This window comes from Phoenix dactylifera, unplaced genomic scaffold (assembly GCF_009389715.1).
Source record: "Phoenix dactylifera cultivar Barhee BC4 unplaced genomic scaffold, palm_55x_up_171113_PBpolish2nd_filt_p 000718F, whole genome shotgun sequence".
Classification (NCBI taxonomy): Eukaryota; Viridiplantae; Streptophyta; class Magnoliopsida; order Arecales; family Arecaceae; genus Phoenix; species Phoenix dactylifera.
The window spans coordinates 30,921-50,833 of NW_024068097.1; the positions used below are offsets into that span (position 1 = coordinate 30,921).

At 39.2% G+C, this 19,913-nt stretch overlaps 1 non-coding gene across 1 annotated transcript; it reads right to left on the reverse strand.

Annotated features, from left to right (window-relative positions):
* Nucleotides 1-15,690: 15,690 nt before the first annotated feature.
* On the reverse strand, nucleotides 15,691-15,799 carry LOC113461569. The gene has a single exon (XR_003383847.1). It is a non-coding gene; the product is annotated as a small nucleolar RNA R71 (small nucleolar RNA).
* Between the last annotated feature and the right edge of the window lie 4,114 nt (nucleotides 15,800-19,913).

The following is a 19,913-nucleotide window of genomic DNA, read 5'->3' on the forward strand; positions in this document are numbered from 1 at the left end:
GTCAATTCCCAGGACCTAAATGCAGAGATGAGACTTCTCTTAAGTATTGTCAACCGGGTCCTATTTCCTAAAACCGGTCGCTTCGATTTTGTTTCGGAGCGAGACTTAGTTATAATGCACCACATCCTACTAGGGATCCCTCTAAACCTCCCTAGACTCATGCTAAATTACATTGCCCTATGTCATAGGTATTCTAGGTTTAGTATACCCTATGGCATGATCTTTACCTTAATCTTTAAACACTTCAAGGTTCCCATTCCAACAAATGAACCTGCAAAGCCCTTGAGAAACACCGACTATTACAATGAGGGCACAATGAGAAGAATGGAATTTCATAAGATAGATGGATCGTGGGTCAAGGTACCAAAGAGAAAAACCCAAATCCTAGAGCCTGAGATCCCACATCATGAGTCTGACCATCACTCTCCTCCACCTAGCCACATGGATATCCCTGATATTCCCTCCAGCTCAGCTGGACCTTCCACATCCATGCCACCACCTCCTCCAGTTAGTGGGCCCTCCTTTCTGTCAGAGGATCAGATGCGCACCTTAGCATCTGCCATTTGCCAGCAGATGAGGGAGGAGATGAGATCCATGATCTCCACAGAGTTGGCCCCCATCAGAGCTTCACATGAAGGGCTTCTACAAGAGATGAAGGATATTAGAAGTCAAATTGAAGCTACAACACAAGAAATAATTGGTGTGGGTGCCACCCAAACCATCAGATCATTAGAGCTCAAGGACAGCTTGAAGAGCATTTCCAAGAGTCTTAAAGAGCTAACAAAACCAGATGGCAATGTGAGCACCTTAGTTGCCCAACTCAGAGGAAGAATTGAAATGGCAACTATAGAGTTTGAGGCACTTGTGGCAGGTTTCCACAAGTCACAGGGAGATCAATTTAAGACCCTCATGGATTCCATCAACACATTCATAGATGCAGCTTGTAAAGTTTATGAACAAAATACAGCTGGTAGGGGCCATGAGCAACGTCGCCGATGATGGATATCTTGTAGGATCTTCTTTTTGTAAATCCTAGGCTATTTTGAAACACTTTTGTATTAGAAATCAATACTTGTAATGATTTCTTCTTTTTGACTATGTACTGACTTCAAAGGTTCACAATGATACATGAATACAATCCCTTTTGAAAACTGTGTACATTGCCAACTCTATGTATGTGTTTCTATGAATGTGAATGTGCCTCTTGATGTGTCATAAGAATCTCATAACATACATTAAGTATTCAGATTTGGCACAACGTATCAAAGCATCTGAAACAGGGGGAGCACAACCTGAATATCAAAGGGGGAGTAAAATGAACACTGAATATATTGAATATAGAGATAATTTGTCCCCTTCATTGTTGATGACAAAAAGGGGGAGTAGATATTGAATGTAGAGATATTGAAAGGGGGGAGCAGTTATATATATGGATATTGAATATGGAATGCAAAATTTATAATCATACTCCAAAGTTGATTTAGAAAAGATAAAATTGAAGAATATTGACCTTAAGATAATTGCCCTTCTGGAAAAGAAAGGGGGAGTCAAAAAGAATCTAGCTTTCAATTATCCTCAGCATCAATACTTCATTTTAACTTGATTCAAATTCAGTTGATATGCTAAAATCATTTAAGAACTATAAAGATCAATCTTATGCACAAGGAAAGAACTGAAAATTGAATACCTTGAGTGATGCACATTGTATCTAGTTCTAATCAAAACATTATACTTGTACATCTGATCAAATACTGTGTATATGTTTAAATCTCAAATTTTGCATATACTCAGTGTTTTGTCATCATCAAAAAGGGGGAGATTGTTGACCCCCTAATAGATTTTGATGAATACAAAACACTAGAGTAAAATTCATTATATCTTAATAATTTAATTGAGGAATTCATGTGTTTTATTAAGAATATTGTTAAGAAATGTCTAGGCAAGTTCCCATAATTTTTATGAATTTATTGAAGAATATTTTGAGTTAAAGAAAACAGATCAGGGACAGCCGAGACGTCTCCGGATAGTTTCAGAGACGTCTCTGGCACAAACAGGAAGAACCGGCACACTTGGAGACGTCCCCGACACCTGCCGAGTCGTCCCCGCGTTAGCGGAGTCGACTCTCTCAGTAGCGGAGTCGACTCTCTCAGTGGCGGCAGAAAGGCAGTTTTCAAGAGATATGCGCGAGACGTCCCCACAGTAAGCCGAGTCGTCCCCGCAAGTAAAAAGGAGACTTTCCGAGTCGTCCCCAAGATAGCGGAGACGGCTCTCTCAGGGTTTTCCAGAGAATAGTTTTTTGGTAATAAGGAAGCGGAGTCGACCCTGAGACAGTGGAGTCGTCCCCATGCATAAAGTGCAGACAACCCGAGACGTCCCCTGAAGGAGCGGAGTCGACTCTCTCAGGAAATTCCAGAGGACATATTCTTCGGAGATAAAGAAGCGGAGTCGTCCCCAGATCAGCGGAGTCGTCTCCATTCAAAAAGTGCAAACAAGCCGAGACGTCCCCTGAAAGTGCCGAGTCGACCCCAGACAATGAAAAAGTAAAATCTTGTAGCCGAGACGTCTCCCGTTGAAGCGGAGACGTCCCCGGAGCGACTGGAACGCGACTGACAGCTTTTCAGGTTTGGTTTGAATTTCAAATCCTTCTTTCTTTGTCTCTAACGGCTATATTTGCTTTTTGGGCTATAAAAGGGACCTCTTAAGTGCTTCTCAACAACTCTTCAAAAACCCAAAGCTAGATCATTCAAGAGAGAAGTAAGAAAGAAAAGTTCAAGGGAGTGAGTGCATTCAAGTGAAGAAATCAAGTGTTTTCAAGCTTCCCAAGTGATTTCAAGCTCAACCACTCTCGTGCACTTGGGATTCAAAGCTCACACTCAATCCTACGCGCTCCACATCGGAAGAATCAATATCTCCTACGCTTCCAATGGCAAAACGATTCTTCCGGGTTCAATTGTTCATAATTGTTATATTTGCTTTTTAGAGCTTTTATTTTCTTTTGTAAACTCTTTCATTGTGGTGCTTGTTCCAGTCAAGGGACTTGGAACAAGGGAAAGGCGTCCCAAGCCTAAGTGAAATTGGGGGTTTTGGGTTTGTTGTGAGCCCGGTGTAAAACAACGAGTTGGGTAGTGAACTCGCAAAACTACCGTACTGTAATCGTGGATTATAATGGAAATTCCCAAAGGTGATTTGGGGAGTGGATGTAGGAGCAGTGGAAGCTCCGAACCACTATAAAACCTTGTGTTTGCGATTGACCTTTCTCATTCTTCCTTCTTTACGTTAGTGCATATATTCGTGTGTTTTATTTTTAATTAGTCAAAAGTTTTTAAAACACCCAATTCACCCCCCTCTTGGGTGACCATCTCTGGGCAACAAGTGGTATCAGAGCGGGTGCTCTGTGTATTTCTTGAAAGACCTAACCGTCTTAGTCAAAGATCTAGATGGCAACACCCTTTAACAATGTTCCTGCCGAGGGGCAAGCAACCAATAGACCTCCACTCTTCAATGGGACAAATTATACCTATTGGAAGACTAGAATGAGAATCTTCATTCAAGCACAAGACTATGCCTTATGGAGGGTTATAGTCAAGGGACCACAAGAACCATCACATGTGGTTAATGGCATTCGAGTTCCCAAACCTGAGGAGGATTGGGATGAGAATGATGATAGGATGGCTCAACTCAATTCTAGAGCCATGAACTCACTATTTTGTTCTTTAGATGTAAATGAGTTCAATAGAGTCTCTACATGTAGTTCCGCTAAGGAAATATGGGATAGGCTTGAAGTTACCCACGAGGGTACAAATCAAGTCAAAGAGTCCAAAGTGAACATTCTAGTTCACAAATATGAATTGTTTAAGATGGACCCTAATGAAACCATCACATGCATGTTTACACGTTTTACCGAAATTATTAATGGCCTAAAAAGCTTGGGCAAATCTTACACTAACCCCGAACTTGTGAGTAAAATTCTCAGGTCACTGCCAAAAGCATGGGAAGCAAAGGTCACGGCGATTGTAGAAGCCAAAGACCTCAACACTTTGGGGCTAGAACAACTCTTGGGCTCATTGATGACGCATGAGCTCACGATGAAGCAGCATGAAGAAGAGTTGCCAAAGAAAAAGACAATCGCACTCAAGGCTACCTCAAGTGTATGTGAAGAAGAGAGCAGTGAGAGTGAAGAAGAAAGTCAAGATGAGGACTTGGGTTTAATAGTAAGGAAGTTTAAAAAATTCATGAGAAGAAAGAAACCCTTCCCAAGAAAGAAATTTGGAGGGAGAAATGATTGGGAAAAAGAAAAGGAAAAAGAAAGAGACCCAATCGTATGCTATGATTGCAAGAGACCGGGACATATTCGTTCCGAATGCCCTCAACAAAAGAAGTATTTTGTAAAGAAGAAGAAGAAGGCATTGAAGGCAACATGGGATGATAGTGACACATCATCCTCCGAGGAAGAGAAGGAAGAGACCGCCAATCTATGCTTCATGGCGTTCGAAGACGACGAGGTATGTCAAAACCCAACCATAAATTTTACTTTAGAAGAATTATATGAGGCTTTTCAAGAACTTATGGGTGATTGTAGTATGTTAGGAGCAAAGAATAAAGAATTAAAAGCCTCCAATCAAAAACTAAAGGAAAATATTGAAAACTTATTAATTGAAAAGGAGAGCATTAAAAATATTGACACTACTAACCTAGAAATCAAAAATTCAAAACTGAGCATTGAAAATGAAAAGGCAAAAACACTAATTAAGGAATTAAATCTAAAAGTAAAATCCCTACTCAATAATAATACCTCACTTGCACAAAATGTTGAATCTCTTAAAAAGGATAAGGAAGAACTAGTCAAAGAAAATTTGAATCTTAAGAATGAGGTACATAAATACAAACCAATTGTTGAAAAATTTACACAAAGCTCTGAAAAATTAAATCTTATTCTTTCAAATCAAAGAGCTGTTTTTAATAAAGCCGGATTAGGATATAAAACTAATGAGCAACAAAAGTATCTAAAGAATTTCTTTGTAAAAGCAAAAGACGTAAAAACAGAAAAACCAACATGCTTTCTTTGTGGAAAGAATGGACATAAAGCCTACTCTTGTATTCAAAGAAAAATCCAAACTAACAAGAATACATTTGTAAAAGCTAAAAGCATAACTAAAGTATGGGTGCCTAAGGGAACTGTAGTAGGTTCCCTATTTTCATTTCGGAGGACTTCATTGCTCGAGTCCTCCATCTTTCCAGTGAGGAGATTGTTCCCACACACCCCTCCGATAGGACAGAGGCTCTTACGGCCATCTTAGGGAGTCCACCTCTGTCCCCCATAGAGGAGGTGTTCGCAAATCAGCTTTCGGCTGAAATGCGGCTTCTCCTAAGTATCATTTCTAGGACTCTCTTCCCAAAAACTGGTAGGTTTGACTTCATTTCAGAGAGAGACCTAGCTTTGATGTTCTACATCCTCCAAGACACTCCCATCAACTTTTCTAAACTCATCTACAAATACCTTTGTGAACCCCTAGACAAACCTAGGCTGAGTCTCCCGTATGGGGTGTTGTTCACCCTTATCTTTAGGGAGCTAGAGGTCCCTATCCCTGAGGGGGAACCCTCTCGCTCACTGCTTTTTATAGATCGCATGGGTGAGGGGACCTTTCATCGGATGGGATTCCACAAGGTCGGGGGAGTCTGGGTTCGGAAACCATCCACTTCCACACCATCTGATCCTACCACTCATCACTCCCCTAGCTCTGACCATGACCAGGAGCACTGCACAGATCTTCCCACTTCTGGTCCTACCTATACTGAGCCCTCCACCTCCACTGCCCCACCGTCTCAGCAGCAGCCCCTGGAGGTTAGGATATCTTCTGAGCAGTTCCGAGAGTTACGGCAGGAGATAGTGAGGGAGCTGAGGGATGACCTGCTGAGGGAGCTCCGAGGTCCTCAGACTGCTCCCTCCACCGAGCTAGTTCCCTCCTTGGAAGCAGTGGCCGAGATGACTGCGCACCTGAGGAAAGAGATATCCAATGTGCGAAGCCTGGTTCAAGCTCAATATTGGAACATGAGCGACGTCAAGGACGACACGAAGAAGATGCGAGACGGCATCCGACAGGAGCTAGGCAGCCAGAGCCAGGGTGCGGAGCTACTAGCACATGCATTGATCTCCAAGTTGGACACCCTTCAGGAGAGTGTGACCGAGCTTACCACGATCCAGTCTAGGGCCACCTCGAAGATCATAGCTCAGCTAGGGAATGTTCAAGAGGCGCTCAGCTTGGTCTTGCAACACACGAGACTAGGTCAGGAGCCTCATCCTCAAAGAAACCCTAGTGTAGCTTTGTTTTCTATCTTATGATGTATTTGTTTCTATACTTGTACTTTTTACAATTGTACTCAAATTAGCATCAATACAATGAGTAGACACTTTCTTACAAAACTGTGCAATATTTTTCTATGTTCTGCGCTTCTTTTTGCGATGATGACAAAAAGGGGGAGAAAATATGATGAATTGAATATAAAGGGAATCACAAAAAAAAGAAAAATTCTTAAAGCAAAATGTAATTTGTTCTAAGTGGATTCGATACCTCGAGGCTCATTATCTCTCTGTTGGGGCTCCTCAAGGAGTAATCTCCAGAATCTATTCAAAGGATATTCGGAGATTAGTTGAATCATACTCAAGAACAAATTGTCAGATTTTTCCTCTGAAAGTAAGAATTTAAGCTAAAAAGATTCAAGACTTTAAAAGAAAATTCAGTACGTCTAAGCAAAACTGAATGCATATGTTGAGGGAGAGAATCTGCAATCTTAAGAAAGCAAATTCATTAAACACGTATAAGCCAAACAATTGATTGCATGATATGAAGGCTTATATAATTCCAAATGAAAGGGGGAGCTTTAATTTCAGGATTTACTGATTCATACCTTTCAATTCTGGATAAATTAAAATAACTAGACATTTGAGTTCATTTCAAAATTTTATTCTGAATCATCTTTTTAGATGGGTATTGCTCTCTTAAAATACTCAATATTTTGTCATCATCAAAAAGGGAAAGATTGTGGAGTGATTGATAATACCTCAATTTGATTTTGATGAGACCAAAGCATTTGAGTATATTTTATGTTATACTAATGAATTCAATCCAGTAATCAGGCAAAATTTGTAAGAATCCTCTTTTGAGTGCATGTGGAATTTAGCTTAAGTCAAAGGCTGAAACTCGAGTCAACTCCGGAGAATTTCGAGTCGACTCCAAGTGTTTCAGACGTTCTGGCACAGGCTCGAGTCGACTCCGGCACACTGCGAGTCGACTCCGACTGAGAACAGACAGCAGGACAGAAAGATGAATCTCAGACCCTATCACCGAGTCGACTCCTGAAGAATTCGAGTCGACTCCGATGATTGCCGAGTCGACCCCCGATAGTTCCAAGTCGACTTCAAGGAGTAACAGACAGAGAGACAGAGAAGTGGTTTCTGGATCCTGTTACCGAGTTGACTCCAGAAGAATTCGAGTCGACTCCAACGGTTGGGGAGTCGACTCCTAAACAAGCAAGAGTCGACTCTCAGAGGAAAGCAAGACTAAAAGACAGAGAACCAATTTTGGGCTCTGAGAGCCGAGTCGACTCCAAGACGATCCAAGTCGACTCCGAGGCAGTTCAACTCCAAAGACAGAAGACCAGTTTTTCGGTCTCTGAGAGCCGAGTCGACTCCAAGAGAATCCGAGTCGACTCGAGGTAGTAAACCTGACAGAAAGATCTCTGGAATCCTGAGAATGAGTCGTCTCTAGAGGGCCGAGTCATCTCTGGATACTGGCGAGTCGACTCTAAGTTTGGCCGAGTCGACTCCAGAACGGGACAGCACTTTAATTCAAATCCTGAACAGTGGGCGAGTCGTCTCCAGTAAAGCATGAGTCGACTCTAGCAACAGCCGAGTCGACTCCAGATCGAGCGAGTCGACTTCGATCCCAACGGACACTTTGTCAAGAGTTGCAGATTGTGCAGAACGACTCTAAAGTTGTGTCTAACGGCTAGTTTTCAAAGGGGACTATTTAAATAGCCAGAGTAAACAGTAATAGATATGAAGAGAGAGATTCCATTTAAAGAAAAAGTGATTTCCGCCTACCAAAGCCTCTCAAGAGTAAATACAAGAGACAAAAGGAAGAAGTGCATTCAACTCCATCCTACGAACTCTTCCCTCGCATTCAAGGCTCTCCATCTGACAGCAAATCTTCAGCACACTCGAAGAGGAGTCTCAGAGTTCGAGAAGCCCCTTCTTCCCTTTCCAAAAACTGTTTGAGGGCTTCTAACTCTATTCTATTCATATTTGTCATATTTGCTTTTTAAGAAGCTATCCTTGTACTCTTTCCAAACTGTTTCTCTTACTTGATTTAATCAGGGGATTGAATCAAGCGTGTTAAGGTTAGTTGGTGAGCCGAGGGTAAAACCAACGGTGTAAGGGTTCGATTGTGATCCCGGAAAAACAATCGGGTGGTTTTAGTCGGTGAGCCTGGGAAAACCGATCGAGTTTGTTGTGATCTCGTAAAACAACAAGTTGGGTTGTGAACTTGTAAAACAACCGGCTATAATCCGAGGGATTATAGTGAACTCTCAAGTGAAGCTTGGGGAGTGGACGTAGGAGCAAGGGTTAGCTCCGAACCACTATAAAAACACTTGTGTTTGTGATTGATTCATTGTCTCTCCCATTTCCTTCATTCACTACATCTAGTAAACTAATTAATCCGCTTGCAATAAAGTTTAATTAGTTACTCATTAAGTTTTTATTTGTAATAGTTACTTATAACCCAATTCACCCCCCCTCTTGGGTTGTCTTCTTGGGCAACAGAAGATCTGTAAAGCACATCATGGACCTTACCATATCTAATAGAGTACGATTCCTCCATTCACCGACACCATTTAATTATGGCGTTTATGGAGGTGTCCATTCAGAGAGAATGCCCTTTTCTTTAAGATGATTTAAAAACTCACTAGAAAGGTATTCACCTCCTCGATCAGATCGAAGGATTTTAATACACTTTCCGGTTTGTTTTTCAACCATACTTTGATACTTTTTAAACTTATCAAAGGCTTCGGATTTATGTTTCATAAGATACACAAATCCGAACCTTGATAAATCATCAGTGAATGTGATGAAGTAAGAGTATCCACCTCTAGCTGGAGTTGTCATAGGACCACATACATCTGTATGTATAAGTCCTAATAACTCACTTGCCCTTTCTCCATATCCAGTGAATGGAGACTTGGTCATTTTTTCCATAAGACAAGATTCACAAGTTCCTAATGATTCATAATCATAAGGATCAAAGAACTCTTCTTTGTATAACTTGTTGATTCTTGATTCACTTATGTGACCAAGTCGGCAATGCCAAAGGAGGGTATTATTCACTTCCTCTCTCTTTCTTTTATTGCTTTTATTAATATGAAAGACATTATCATTAAGTAATAAAACAAGAAGACCATTTTCCATAATGCCATTGCAAATATGCTTATTAGAAAAATAAATAGAGCAACCATTGCCCTTTCCATTAATTTCAAAGCCTTTCTTTAACAACAAAGGAATGGAAATTACATTTCTAATAATTTTGGGCATATAATAACAATCTTCTAGTTGTAGGAGCTCTTTCGAAGGCTTGTAGATTCCAATAGCTTCAACCTGGATGGACTCTCCTCCAGCGCCATACAGCTCGAGGTCACCTTTCTTCAAAATTTTAATTTTTTGTAGTCCATACAAAGATTTACAAATGTGAAAACCACAGCCGGTATCCAATACCCATGAATTTGAATTTGAAGAACTTAATGACAAGTTGGCATGTAACATAAACATACCTTTCGATGCAACTCTTGCATCAATCTTCATACTTGCAAGAAAACTCTTGCAATTCCTTTTTCAGAGGCCAGCTTTGCCACAATGAAAATAGGTACTTGATCTGGAGTTTTTCTTTCCTTTTTTCTTTTTGATGCTACTCTTAGGGTTCAATCTTTTATTAGAACCCTTATTTTTCGATTTCCTCTTAGAGGTGCTATCTATAAGAAGGAGTGGACTTTTATCCTTCTTAATATGGCCTTCAGCTGTTTTGAACATATTTAACAGCTCGGGCAGGGAGGTGTTCAGCTTGTTCATGTGAAAGTTCACAACAAACTGAGAGAATGAATCAGGCAGTGATTGCAGGATCAAATCCTGACTGAGCTCACTATTCATAGCAAAACCTAATTGACTTAATCTGGTGATTAAGTCTATAACCATAAGAACATGATTTTGCACTGGAGTTCCTTCATTCATTCTAGCACGGAACAACTGCTTAGATATCTCATACCTAGCACTCCTGCTTTGTTCTCCATACAACTCTTTTAAATTGAGAAGTATGGATTGAGTGTCCATGTTTTCATGTTGCCTCTATAATTCATTGCTCATAGAGGCAAGTATGATACATTTGACAGTCAAACTGTCATTTTTTCACATCTTATGTATGGCAACCTCCTCTTCTGTAGCATCATCCCCTAGATCTCAAGATCAGGAGTTTCAAGTATATAGAAAATTTTCTCCTGAGTGAGTACTATCTTTAAATTCCTCAACCAGTCCACATAGTTCGGACCGCTCAACTTGTTGGCATCTAAGATGCCTCTTAGTGAAAGTGAAGAAGCCATTTAATAATTCTATATATGCAAGAAGAAAACTAACATAAGCAGACCAATCATGATGACATGTTTGCAACTAGATAAGAACTTTAATCTAATTTGTCTCCTACTATTTTTATCGAATATCATAGCCCTCTCCTATGATAAACGTGAAAATATAATTTTTCTTAGTAGGGTTGAGATCCTAATTTATCATAAAAAGCCTTGTGGTTACACAACAAACGCTTATGAGTTCAAAGGTAGGAAACTCTTTTCAATTGCATCTCATACAATTCTCAACTTTATCTTATCCTCTTAAAATACTTATTGCCTTGTGTTAGCACAACAAACAATAATATTTTAGTTAAGTCAAACCCTTCATTTCCATATAGTCATATTTGAATAATATTGCCCTTGTGGTTGCACAACAAAGCAATATATTAAAATATGCCATAAGCATCTTAATGCACCAAGACAATATAAAATCAGTCCCCATAGCAAGCCTTGTGTTAGCACAACAAACTAGCATAGATCTTGACATAATAATGTCGAGGCATGAAGAAAGGCTATCAATAGTGTTATATCAATATTAAGCTTATCCATAATAGGCAATCAAACAATTGGCCAGGTAAGCAGGTGGGAGGCTCCCCTTACTCAGAGAGTAAGGTCCTAATTAGAGAACCACCTTTAGTGCTTTTCTTAGACACCAATTAGATTAATTGTTCTAGAATGGATTAGCCTAAAGTTTTTCAACACTATGACTTAATATAATTTTTATTGAGGGCTTACTAGTCTCTAGCACATTCTTTAATTGTAACATATATTTAACATGTCTAAAATAAACTATCATGCATCATGGCTATCTCATAGCATGTATAAATCATAAGCAATTAATTAACATGTTTCAACATATCTTCATATGGAAAATTTCATATCATGACATTTTATTACATATCATATCATATATGAATCATACATTTCAGCATTTCTCTAAGCATATGACATTACTATCTCATAGTAAATTAATAATCGTACATCATGCATAATTATTTGATTGAACCAATTAAGGACGGCTCTGATACCACTGAAGGGTTCTAGCATGTTATAATGGGCAGCGGAAGCTAGAGATTTTAAAAATTTTTTAATAAAGTCCCCTAACATTAAACCCTTATAAGCCTAGATCACCTTAAAAGAAGCAATCAAATAATATAATATAAATACAGAAATAGAAGAATACCTCTAACGCTAATCCAATGTGCAGAATTTTCACTAGGTGCCCAAATATTCACCCTCCAACGTTGATCCACACGAAAACTTAATTCAAGTCTTAAGCTCCAAAGACTTTGATCCTTAATGCAGAATTCTTCTAAAGAACTCTAATGGCTTGCTTTCCTTCCATTCTATTTTTCTTTAACATTTTAAAATCACTTCTAATTCTTTTGTCCTAAAGAAGACCACCTTGTCTTGGATTAGGACACCCTAGAAGCAATCCTAGAAAGAAGGAAACTAATGTAAGAAAGAAGGGATATGAGAGAGAGAGAGTTGGATTGATTTCCGATGATTAGAAAACACCGGGAGCATTCCCTATTTATAGATAGCGTACGGATGCATTGTAGCCATCCATTCATGCATGAAGAGGGGCGTGAGATCAAGGGAGGCGTCATTTGATGAGAGGGCATATCAAAAGTGGTTAGGATAAGATCAAGCGCTTATGATATGGCGCTTCATTCCCTAAGCACCTCTTCATGAAATGCGCCGTACTCTTGCCTTCCTTCACTTTTTCTCATGCATGAAAAATAGGAACCAACCTTATCTATTCATCAAGGGTTGATGATGATCCAAAGGCCATGAAAGAGGGCGCCATATATCCCTTAGGCGTGATGAAGAGAGAGAGAGTTCAAATGGATAAGATCAAAGGAAGATTCATCCTTATCCATTTAAAATCTCACGCTATCCTCTCTTTTCCCTTCACGTATTTTTCATCATCACGCCTCCAGATGAGATCCATCACGCCATCATGATCTCCCATCATCCCATGATGAAGATCCAATGGCTCCAATCCATGGCGCCATCTATTTGATCCTTCTCTTCATCCAATGTTGATCCAACGGTCGAAATTAAATGATTTATCAAATCTAATCTAATTAGACTCAAACCAAGCCAATTAGGTGCCAACTCTTGGATAACCCATATTAGAATATGATCTAATCAAATTAGATCAATTAAGAATCAGATTCGAATCCAATTCGAATTAGGAGCTAAGGTTTGCAACACCTGCTAGGATGTTTATCTTGCAAATATGATCTAATCCAATTAGACCCTTGATAAGTTTTCTTGTGTGTGACCCATTGGGTTCCATACTTAGCCACCAATAGGTGTGAGTGCGAGTTGACCCAACTTGATTAGAACTCTTCTAATCGATTTAAGTTCAAACAGCGTGAACCCGAACTTAACAATTAGAATCCTTTCTAATTGGTGATCGAATTAAACTCTTTAATTCGATCAAACCTATAAGACAAGATTGACGTCTAGCAACGTGTCATGTCTACCCAAAAAATATGGAATTTGGTGAAAATAACAAAAATATCCTTCAGTGGCAAGTTACCGTGCAATTCAATCCTTTAATCAAACTGCATCCCAAATATGTATATGAGTATGAATATATGTCAAACTCAATTTCATATTCATATTTTTCTCAATCTTTTAATGATAATTCAAATAATGAAACATTAGAAATTCTTTCTAATTTTCATTCTACTTTGATCAAAGGCTTCCTGAATTATCATATGATTACAATAAATAGGATGCTATCTTCTCTTACTAGAAGTGATTAATTCCTTGTTGACCTACTCATAATCTTCGTACACAATTCACCATATCCAGAAGACCTCGTACACAACTTATTATCATGAATGAGTGTAAACCAAAACATGGGTTCATGTGCACAAGATATCATGGTGATCTCAGGTCATAGGATCAGTTGCACAACTCCCACTAAGAGAATCATCTTTTGATATGTAAGTAAGACTTCATAAGATTTCTCTTTGTAGGTCAATTCAGTGAATTCATTCTTCTAATGAGCACCCACATCTTTATATTAGTGTCTCCACACAAATGATTGTGAGATCAATCACCCTCTGCATCGAGCATACATAAGACATGCCAGTATTTCCGGTAATCATTGATCTCCGACTCAATGTACCAATGACTGGGAATATTTAAGATTAGGATTTTAGGGTTTTAGGTCTCACTAGTATGATCTCATCATAACCTCAAAACCATTGCCCTAATCTAAGGAGTTTATCACAAATATAATCAATAGCATATGATAAAACACAATGCCTTTATTCATATTTAAATGTCATATACATGATTTGGATAAATTAAAAGAAAAACCCTTCGCAATACATATTGCGATTGGCTTGTAGGGCATCTACTATTTCAATCCTAGCTTCCTCCACCGTCCACCTCTTCTGGATTCGCAGTCATTCGAATCCTCCCTGTGTCCGTGCTTCCTTCCGATCCATCCGCCTCTTCCGCGTTGGATCCGCCAGCGTTCCTTCTTCCAACAAAATCCCAGCACCCTCAGATCCCGTCCGCGTTCACAGTGCATCCTACGAGCCTCCAGCGAAGCATCTAGCCGTTCGCCTCTTCCGCATCCATCTCCAGTGCGTTCCAATGGGATCAATTTGGGGGGGAGGAGAGTTACGTATAAGGGACAGCTCTTTCGGCTGGGGGGAGTGGCTCTCATTTGGAAAAAAACAGAGGAGCCGGGAGCCATTCGAAAAAAAAAGGGAAGAAACAGAGCATGCTCTGTTTTTCGAAAAGAAAAGAAAAAAAATATATGGGAAGGCTAATATTTTTAATGAGAGGCTGATTTCTTAGGTGAAGGGTGATGGAGAAACCTTTGATGTATTGCTTTTTTTGAAGTAAATTCTGAACCTTTGCTCTTATTGATCTATATTTTTGATGTGTTATGGATTCTTGCATAATTCTTTTGTAGATAGTTCTTTAATGGTTTATGTTTATTGATGCATAGACTGCTTTAGTATTTGATTTGTCATTGATGTAAAGGCACGATGAATGCTTAGAAGTTGAGTTCATATGTCCATAAAATATATTCCATGATTAGATCTATTCTACTTTTACATCTTTAATCAAGAACCGAAGAGTTTATTTCTTGGATGCAATATCATCAAAGGAGATTCTAGATCCCTAACCATCTCTCTATTTCATTGAACTTTGTTTATTTACATATTATTCTTTGTTTTCAATTCCAAAAATCATCTGAAATTACATCTAAAATTACGCTAATAATACATATACCGTTCTCTGAGGATTCGACCTCGAACTCCCGAGTTTTACTACTTGTGCGATTTTTCTTCACTTGGAAGAGCAGTTTTGTGAACGCATCGAATTTTTGGCGCTGTTGTCGGGGAACGGCTGAATTATTAGTATATTTTCGAATTTAATTAGAGATTTATTTAGGTAAGTTTTAGTTTTTTATTAATAAAATAATAAAATAAAAACTAATAAAAACTAATAAAATTTTTTTTTGCATGCTAAAGTGGAATAGGGACGACACCGGTCGATTGAGTTGTTCATTTTGTGACAAGTCCTTGGGACACAATCTTGAGAATCCTTCGCAGTATTTCACACCTTATGAGATGGCTAATTTAAATGAAGATGCGGGGAGTCACCATGATCGAGAACGTGAACCTCCTGTTATGACTTTGAGACAATACCTACAACCTACTAAAACTAGTCAACCTTCATGCATGATTTTTTCTGATAATGTAGGACATTTTGACATCAAACCAGGGGTAATTCAATTACTACCAAAATTTCATGGATTAGAGTCTGAGAGTCCTTACCTTCATTTGAAAGACTTTGAAGAATTGAGCATTACATTTAGAGTGCCGAACATCACCGAGGATGTCCTCAATCTGACGTTGTTCTCTTTCTCTCTAAAGGATAAGGCCAAAATATGGCTAAACTCCTTGCGACCTAGATCAATAAGAACTTGGCAATATATGCAGAGAGAATTTTTGAAGAAGTTCCTTCCTGCACAAAGGACACACTTTCTGAAAATGTATATCAGCAATTTCCAACAAAAAGATAATGAAACTTTTTATGAATGTTGGGAGAGATTTAAAGACCTTCTTCTCTCATGCCCTCATCACGGGTTTGAAACTTGGAGAATTATTAAGCTTCTTCTATGAAGGTTTATTTCCACAGTTGAAACTGTTTGTAGAGACCATGTGCAATGGTAGATTTTTAGAAAAACAACCTGATGAGGTATGGGAGTATTTGGATTCTCTTACTGAGATTGCTCAACTTTGGGATAACGGGGATAGAAATAATAAGTCTTTGCCAAAGCCTACTAGCTCTGTACAAGGAGGCCTTTACAACCTTAGAATTGAGGATGATCTTCATGCTAAAATGGCAGCCTTCACTAGAAAGGTAGAAAAAATTGAGCTTAGGAAGGTTGAGCCCGTCAAGACTATAGGGCTCAGAAACGAGTGTTGCGGGATCTGTGACATGTCTGGTCATACCACTACAGATTGCCCGACCATACCGGCATTCAAGGAAGTCTTGCACGATCAAGCAAATGCTATGAACTCCTACCAAAAGCCTTATAATGATCCATTCTCAAATAACTATAACCCTGGTTGGAAGAATCATCCAAATTTTAGGTGGAGAAACAATCATCCTCAGCAGTCATACCATTTAGCCCCTCCACCTGCACATCCCACTTTTGCATCACCACCCTCTCAGAAGCCGAATATCGAGGATACCTTGCAATCTATACAATCTTTTCTACAAGGTCAAGCCAATATCAATGCTCAAAATACTCAAAATTTTGAAGATATAAGAAACCAATTGTCAATATTGACTACAGTCCTAAGTACCCAGGAGAAGGGTAAGCTTCCAGCTCAACCCCAACCTAACCCACAAGTGCATGGTAGTAATAATACGGCTCCTTTTAATTTGCATATAGAGCATGCAAAGAGCATCATGACTTTGCATAATGGAAAAGTCATTGATCAGACCGTCCTACCTCAGGTCACTTCTGATTCTGATGTGCCCAAAATCGATGAAAAGGATAAAGAAGAAGTTGAGGTCCCAACTTCTACCAAGAAAGTTGAATGCCCTTTTCCTCCACCTTTTCCACAACGTTTAAAGCCGTTGCAAAAGCTCGAACCTAATTCTGAAATTCTGGAGCTTTTTAAGCAGGTAAATTGATGCAATCAAACAAGTACCCTCATATGCCAAAATTTTGAAGGACTTGTGTACTGTCAAGCGTCGATTAAATGTTAAGAAGAAGGCATTTTTAACTGAAAATGTAAGTGCTATTTTGCAGCACAACATTCTCCCTAAATATAAGGATCCGGGTTGCCCAACCATCTCATGCGTCATAGGCGACTTTAGGATAGAGCGAGCATTGTTAGATTTAGGGACGAGTGTGAATTTGTTGCCATATTCTGTATATGAGCAACTTGGTTTAGGTGAGTTTAAGCCAACCTCCATCACTTTGCAATTAACTGACAGATCAATCAAGATTCTGAGGGGGATTATCGAGGATGTATTGGTCCAAGTAGACAAGTTCTACTTTTCTGTCGACTTTATCATATTGGACACACATCCGGCTTCGAACTCACAGTCTCAGATTCCGGTCATTTTAGGATGCCCATTCCTTGCAACTTCTAATGCATTGCTTAATTGTAGGAATGGCATCATGAAGCTTTCCTTTGGTAACATGACCCTGGAATTGAACATTTTTAATGTGTGCAAGCAACCCAATGATCACGAAGAGAATAAGAAGGTTGATTGGGTTGAAACCATCGCGGAAGAATATTTGTTAGCTGAAGCATTTAACGACCTATCCGACGATGGCTTAATTGATTGGTTGTTGCCCAGTAGGCAGCCCAAGAGGGGGGGTGAATTGGGGCTTAATTAAAAATGCAGAAATTCAATTTGTGCTTAATCTAAAGTGTTAGTTAACGATATGAGGACAATGAGACAATGAAAAAGGAAAGCACAAAGACACAGAATTTATAGTGGTTCGGAGCTACCCTTGCTCCTACGTCCACTCCCCAAGTTCCACTTGAGATTTTCACTATAATCTTAGAATTACAGCACGGTTGTTTTACAAGCTCACAACCTAACTTGTTGTTTTCACAAGATCACAACGAACTCGGTTGGTTTTCACATGCTCACCAACTAGAACTAATCCGACTGTTTTCACGGGCTCACAATCCAACCCAGTTGGTTTTTCCGGATTACCAACTACAACCTAAACCCTTCTGATTCAATCCCTTGATTGAATCAAGCACCCAAATATGAGAATAAATGTATAAGTACAAGCTTCTAAGAAAGCAAAGAAAACAGTTTAAATAAATAAGGGAAAAGAAGCTTCTCAGATGATTTTAGCCAATCGAGACGCTGCTTCTTTTCTTCTGGATCATTTTCCAGATCAGACATCAATGAAGGATCCTTCTATTATGGCTCAGGTGTGGAGAAAGAATGGATTCTCGACGAAGACTTGCTTTCTCCCGATTTTCCTTTGAATATCCTTTGAGCCCTTGTTTCAAACTGATTTGCTTTCTCTCTTGTTTGAATTTTTCGTTCTTATTTTTGTTTCACTTTGAATGGGTCTTTTTATAGCTTAGTTTTGAAAAAACTAGCTGTTATATCCAAAAACTAGCCGTTCTATCGCGCCTATCATTTCTGACAAAAAGGTCCGTTGAAGCTGGAGATGTCCCGCCCATCCAGGAGTCGGCTCGACTAAAGTGGGAGACGTCTCGTATGAGTCTGGAGTTGGCTCTTGCTGGAAATCCTTCTGTCAGGTTATCGATCAACTTTTCGTTGGAGTCGGCTCGCGTGGTTCGAAAGTCATCTCGCATCTTCGTTCGCCGAAAACAAGTTTTCTGTCTTTGTCTATGAGAGACGTCCCGTACTAGTGAAGAGGCGACTCGCACTTCGTCCGCGGAATAGGAGACGACTCGCGCTTGACTCAAGTCGACTCGCGCTTTGTGACCGAAAATACCTCTTTCTGTCTTTCTGAGAGAATCGACTCACGCTTGGTGGAGACGGCTCGAAGGTGTGCCAATATTCTATGCTTGTGCTGGAATCGACTCAAACTTTCTGGGAGTCGACTCGAACTCTGAAAAATGCTTGAGTAGTTCCAAAGCTTGACTCTAAGATCCATGAACCATTTCTAAGTCATTCTTTTGAAGTTGTAGCATCGTTATCCTAAAGATATTTATTTAAAACTGTTAGTCCAACAAAGAATACACTCTCAATATTTTGGCATATCAAAACCAAGTTAGGGATTAATCAATTACTCAGCAATCTCCTCCTTTTTGATGATGACAAAATATTGAGTATTTTCAACCAAGTATAAATTGCATAAGTAAATTCAATCAAGAATGTATGCTCATTTTTTAATTTATCCAAGATATGAAAGGTGTGAGCAATAAACTTCAATATTATAATGCTCCCCCTTTCTCTTGGAATTTGTGTGATCATGTGAGTTCTTAATTTGTATAACCATAGTTCACTTAGCTCCCCCTAGATTCGTGCATTTGATTTTCCTTGGCTCCCCCTAAATTTGTGCATTACATTTGCCTTCTTTACCATTTATTCATAGTCCTTGTTTTCCTAACACTTCTCCCCCTTTTTGTCATCAGGAAAAATATAATAGAAGAGAGCAGCAATTATAAAAGACTAATAAGCATTTCATTTCATCAAAAGAGTGTATACATTTGTGATTCAAAAAAGAAGTATAGTAGTTTTGAAGGACTTTCTCCTATACATATACTAAGTCATCGGGGTTTAATTTCTTGAGGAGGGCCCGGTTGATTGTCGAGAAGATGGGTGATTGCCGTGAGGATATCTCCAAGACTTTTGAGGATCTCGGAGCTCTCCAACCGTCGAGACTTGCTAAGTTGACCTATTGTTTCAGTGTGTGTTGCCCAAGGTGACAACTCAAGAGGGGGGATGAATTGGGTTTTTCTAAATTTTTGGTGCTTTAAAAGTTTTCTTGTTAAGAGCAGTGGAAGCTTTCTTAAGTTACTTGTGTGAACTTATCCTAGAGCAAGAATCAAATATAAAGCAAGAATAAATACAAGAACAAACATAACACAAATAAGATAATGTATAGTGGTTCGGTGCACCCCAAGCACCTACGTCCACTTTCCAAGTCTCTTCTTGGAAATTCACTATAATCCCTCGGATTACAGTTGGATTGTTTTTCAGGCTCACAATCCAAAACCTTTACAATTTGGTTTTTCGGGATC